Raw genomic sequence first — 5,862 nt, forward strand, 5'->3', positions numbered from 1 at the left:
GAGCCGTGTACGCTGCTATTTTTAAGGTTTTCTTCATGTAGTTCAGTAATGTGAGGATCATCTTCTAAACAGCGTAAAAATAACAAACAGATAAATAACTTCATGATCAGCTCAGAGCTTCACTAACTTTAATTCAGAGCTCAGTTCAGTGTGTTTATGGAGTTTTAAACACGGTTCAGCCCCTCTCTCACCTGTGTGTGTTTATGCTACCGGTGCTGGCGCATGAATTCACTCCCGTTTTACCAATAATTAGTGAACTTATTAGTATCTCCCTACATAGCGCAACACTAATGAGGGAGTAGGGAGCCATTTCGGTCACAGCCTCTGGCTGTATTCGGAATGGCATACTACATACTTCTCGCGTACTAAATCTGCCTAAAGCTAGTATGCAGTACGCAGTATGAGCACAAACTGAGGATCTGTAGTGCACTACAGGTACCCGGATGGTGTACTACTCCGCTCCGGTTTCGCAGTGTGCATGGGGAGCTATCTTCGCGCTGTACTGCATCCCAACATGCATTGCGACTGGCTTGTCCAGCTCACTTCAGAAAAAAACAAGATGGTGACGAGTGCGAGAGATTTTTAAATTATGGAAATAAATATATTTTAAAATTAAGGGAATTATTTTGGAAAGTATTGGCTCACCGCTGTCGAGCGTTCTCCGCGGAGGGGACCCACCGCTGCCGCGGCCGAGCGCTTTCCGCGGCCAGGACAGCGGATGGGGCTCAACAGCGGTGAGCCAATACTTTCCTTGATGTAGTAAATAATTCCCTCAGTTTTAATAAATTATTCTGTTATTTTAATAAATAATTCCCTCAGTTTTAATAAATTATTCTGTTACTTTAATAAATAATTCCCTCAGTTTTAATCAATTATTCTGTCACTTTAATTAATAATTCCCTCAGTTTTAATAAATCGTTCTCTTTATTTAATAAATAATTCCAATAAACCGTTTTGTTATTTTAATAAATAATTCCCTCAGTTTTAATAAATTATTCTCTTACTTTAATAAATAATTCCCTCCGTTTTAATAAATCGTTCTCTTTATTTTAAAAATAATTCCAATAAATCGTTCTGTTAATTTAATAAATAATTACCTTTGTTTAGTAAATCGTTCTGTTGATTTAATAAATAATTCCCTGAGTTTTAATACATATTTTTTTTTAAATTATTTGAATACAAATTAATAAAATTGTTTCACTTGTGTTGAAATTGTGTAAATATGAATGAGAGTTTGTTTAAATGTTTTCTTCTTGTTGGTACTTACATAGATGAAAATAGTAATCTACTAACATAAATAGGAAAACATATTTAAATATAACTGGAACATACTTGGGTTGTGGGGGCTGCTGCTAAATGGTTGTTAGAATTGGGTTAGCTGCTAAACTCTAAAATAAAAGCAGCGATTGCTGTTCTGGACAGTATGCAGATCTCATTAGTCTTAATAATGAAACGGTAGGACATTTTTCATGTTCTTTCTGTTTACAACTCACTCTAAGGAATTCGGAGCACTACAGAGCACTGTGTGTCACGGGACCCTGTAGGGTTAGGGTACTACAATCAAAAGTGTTGCAGTGCTGAATACTACATACTGGGCAGTGTGTAGTATGCAGTACATACTAGTGCAGTATGCAGTATAGTAGTATGTACGGTGGCCGAGAAAGCCCAACGCAGTGCAATAAATCGTTCTCTTTATTTTAAAAATAATTCCAATAAATCGTTCTGTTAATTTAATAAATAATTACCTTTGTTTAGTAAATCGTTCTGTTGATTTAATAAATAATTCCCTGAGTTTTAATACATATTTTTTTTTAAATTATTTGAATACAAATTAATAAAATTGTTTCACTTGTGTTGAAATTGTGTAAATATGAATGAGAGTTTGTTTAAATGTTTTCTTCTTGTTGGTACTTACATAGATGAAAATAGTAATCTACTAACATAAATAGGAAAACATATTTAAATATAACTGGAACATACTTGGGTTGTGGGGGCTGCTGCTAAATGGTTGTTAGAATTGGGTTAGCTGCTAAACTCTAAAATAAAAGCAGCGATTGCTGTTCTGGACAGTATGCAGATCTCATTAGTCTTAATAATGAAACGGTAGGACATTTTTCATGTTCTTTCTGTTTACAACTCACTCTAAGGAATTCGGAGCACTACAGAGCACTGTGTGTCACGGGACCCTGTAGGGTTAGGGTACTACAATCAAAAGTGTTGCAGTGCTGAATACTACATACTGGGCAGTGTGTAGTATGCAGTACATACTAGTGCAGTATGCAGTATAGTAGTATGTACGGTGGCCGAGAAAGCCCAACGCAGTGCAAATTGAAAAGCGCTGCAAAAGCACAAAACACATCCATCAAAAGTACAACACAGGCGCAGCAAATAGAAAAACGCGCTGCAAATAGTCACAACACAATGGAATTTTCCCGGGGGACCTTAAAAGATGCTGTACCAGCTGTATACAAAGGACAATAAGTGGCAAACAAGCTTCTGAAAACTAAGTAATGTTTATTACCTGTGATTACCACGGTTGTGTGCATATTATTAAAAGTTCTGCTTCACAAAACGCCTTGTTTGCCACTTATTGTCCTTTGTACACATAGTGAAGTCCGAGACGTTACTGAAGACGCAGCTTAGCTGGTACAGTATCTTTTAAGGTCCCCCCCACTAAACAAAGAGACGTTGAAACGACGTCTTTTCTAGGTCATTTTTGCACGTCCAATTTTGGTCTCCTGAAGGTGCAGACTGTGACGCCAGACGACGTCTTTTTTCTGACGTCTTCTGCACGTCCAGTATTGACGTCCCCCAGACCTCCGGATAAGGGCTAATTCTAGTTTAAATTAAGTCGTAGTGGACGTCTTTTCTACGTGAAATTTACATGTATACGTTTTATAGACCAACTACTTTGAGGCTCCCTGCATAACTGTAGTGCCATTTCAGACGGTGGCAACTGTTCCATTGTTCCAGCTTCAGCAGTTAACTGGAAACGCATACAAAGCTAAGCCAAACAATTACTGGAACAGGTTCACAACCTTCTGGAACTAGTTATGCACGTTAGTTATACACAATATGCTTTACAAATAAATTGCATTTCAACCCTCTCACTTTTTTCAAAACATGTCAACCTGCAAAGAACCAGTAAAAGCAAGGGATAAATTAATTACCCCCATCTTACCACTGTTGATTTTAAATTGACCCTTTCTGTTTGGGGAAACATTAATATAATAATAAACATAATGAGTAAATCTCATTTGGGGTTAATGCCTTTATTTTACATCAACATAACATACACCTTAGATTCACACCATAACAATTTCACTAAACATTTACCTTCCCTTAAAACTATTACAGCTTTACATTACACCTTCCCTTAACAATATTATACCTTCCCTTAACACTATTACACCTTTAACATTACACCTTCCCTCAACACTATTACACCTTCCCTCAAAACTATTACACCTTCCCTCAAAACTATTACACCTTTAACATTACACCTTCCCTTAACAATATTATACCTTCCCTCAAAACTATTACACCTTCCCTCAAAACTATTACACCTTTAACATTACACCTTCCCTTAACAATATTATACCTTCCCTCAACACTATTACACCTTTACATTACACCAGGGGTCTCAAAGTACCGGCCCACGCGGTTTCATACGGCCCCTCACGGGTTAACAAAATAAACATACATCTGGCCCGCAATTCAATTTAATTATTTATGCTTTATTATGTTCGTTTTCATATTTTATCTTAACTTGTATTTTGGTGTGTGTGGTTTTTGTTTTTTTTTTGCTTACGCTGCGTTGCCTGCTTTAGTAGTCTTCAGTAGCCTTCAACAGTCTAACCTTGCTGCCGTGGTGTGTCCACTAAACTCCGTAGTTATAAACATCCTGAGGCTAGCAGCGCGCTAACTGACCTGTTTATAATGTAATCCGAGCAGTGACTCCGTGACGCTGCTCTAAACTGCTGCTGTTAGCTGCTTGGGCTGAAAGATGAACTGTAGAGAGCTGTATTATCCGGTTAGTGGGGTTATTTTATTTCATACACAGAAGAACTTAAAAAATTTCAAAACGCTCCAGACAGGCTCAGCTGAGTCCTGTAGCCCGTGGCTGGGCTGTAGCTCTGACTAAGCAAAGACTGCGGGCTTGTGGTGCTGCAGCTGCAGCTCCGACTAGTGGTTGGATGAGGAACTGCTAAATCTGAGGAAATGCTAAATCTGTCACAGCTCACAATTTTTGATTTTATATTTATTAAGCCTTATTTCAGTATCAAACGTTTTGATCAAAGTTAATATAACTTGTACTTGATGTAATTTCTATTCACTTGAATAGTTTGGTTCTTGATTGATGGAGTTTTTGGATTTCATAACATGACAAATTAAAAGGATTTATGTTAATAGAGCAACAAGCAAACATTTTTCCATGCAACTGTAATATTTGATTGAATAAATAGTATATTGAGAGTTATTTAACATTAAGGAGTAATTACATTCATTTTATATTACATCTGGTTACATTTTCTTATATTTGTAAGTTACATCTGGCCCTCAGAGGACAGCCAATATGTCAATGTGGCCCTCGGCAAAAATGAGTGAGACCCCTGCATTACACCTTCCCTTAACAATATTATACCTTCCCTTAACACTATTACACCTTTAACATTACCCCTTCCCTCAACACTATTACACCTTCCCTCAACACTATCACACCTTTAACATTACACCTTCCCTCAACACTATCACACCTTTCCACTACACCTTCCCTTAACACCATTACAACTTTACATTACACCTTTCCATTACACCTTCCCTTAACATCATTATACTTTCATTAAGATTCTAGGTCCTGAGAGACAGCGGTGTGTCCTCCACGTCTTTGTGGTGCATGATTGAGATGCTCCGAAGTATGAAGTCCTCGGTGGCTGTCCCGTCACATTTCATGACTTCATCTGCACAAGTAGAAAAAGACAAATTAGAAATCTCAGAAAATGTTGAAGATGGCCATTTATTTTTGTCCCACAACAAACTATTTTAAATTGCCTTATTTATGTAATATTCACATAAACTTACTTCTTCACACTATGGCTTAGCTAACGCTAAGCTAACGGCGGGAATACACATTTAACACCTGACGAGAATTATCGTGCCGTTTTAATTCTCACACATCATATTAAGCTATTTTAATTAATTTTTCCCACAACAAACTATTTTAAATTGCCTTATTTATGTAATATTCACATAAACTTACTTCTTCATGCTATGGCTTAGCTAATGCTAAGCTAACGCTAAGCTAACGCTAAGCTAAAGGCGGGAATACACATTTAACACCTGACGAGAATTATCGTGCCGTTTTAATTCTCACACATCATATTAAGCTATTTTAATATTTTTTTTCCCACAACAAACTATTTTAAATTGCCTTATTTATGTAATATTAACATAAACTTACTTCTTCATGCTATGGCTTAGCTAACGCTAAGCTAACGCTAAGCTAAAGGCGGGAATACACATTTAACACCTGACCAGAATTATCGTGCCGTTTTAATTCTCACACATCATATTAAGCTATTTTAATAAATGTTTTCCCACAACAAACTATTTTAAATTGCTTATTTATGTAATATTAACATAAACTTACTTCTTCACGCTATTCAAAATGCACTTGATATTGCCCCTAGTTGCCTAGGTTAATTGTGGGTGCCACAAACTTATATAACTTAACGCTAGCTTAGCGAATTTAGCCAAAGACGGTTCTTTGATTTAGCTTAGATTGGCTTATCAGCCTAGCTCTGGTTAGTGCATTGACTTAATGACCGGACAATGCTTCTACGTTAAAGCTTCGGTTACAGT

The 5,862-nt window shown here is 36.8% G+C and overlaps 1 long non-coding RNA gene across 1 annotated transcript; it reads right to left on the reverse strand.

The window, feature by feature from the left end:
- Window positions 1-3,256: 3,256 nt before the first annotated feature.
- LOC125799477 (uncharacterized) lies at window positions 3,257-4,626 on the reverse strand. The gene is made up of 2 exons (XR_007438455.1): window positions 3,504-4,626; window positions 3,257-3,468 (listed from the first exon to the last, which is right to left on the reverse strand). It is a non-coding gene; the product is annotated as an uncharacterized LOC125799477 (long non-coding RNA).
- Window positions 4,627-5,862: the final 1,236 nt, after the last annotated feature.

The sequence above is a fragment of the Astyanax mexicanus genome, chromosome 3 (assembly GCF_023375975.1).
Source record: "Astyanax mexicanus isolate ESR-SI-001 chromosome 3, AstMex3_surface, whole genome shotgun sequence".
Classification (NCBI taxonomy): domain Eukaryota; kingdom Metazoa; phylum Chordata; class Actinopteri; order Characiformes; family Acestrorhamphidae; genus Astyanax; species Astyanax mexicanus.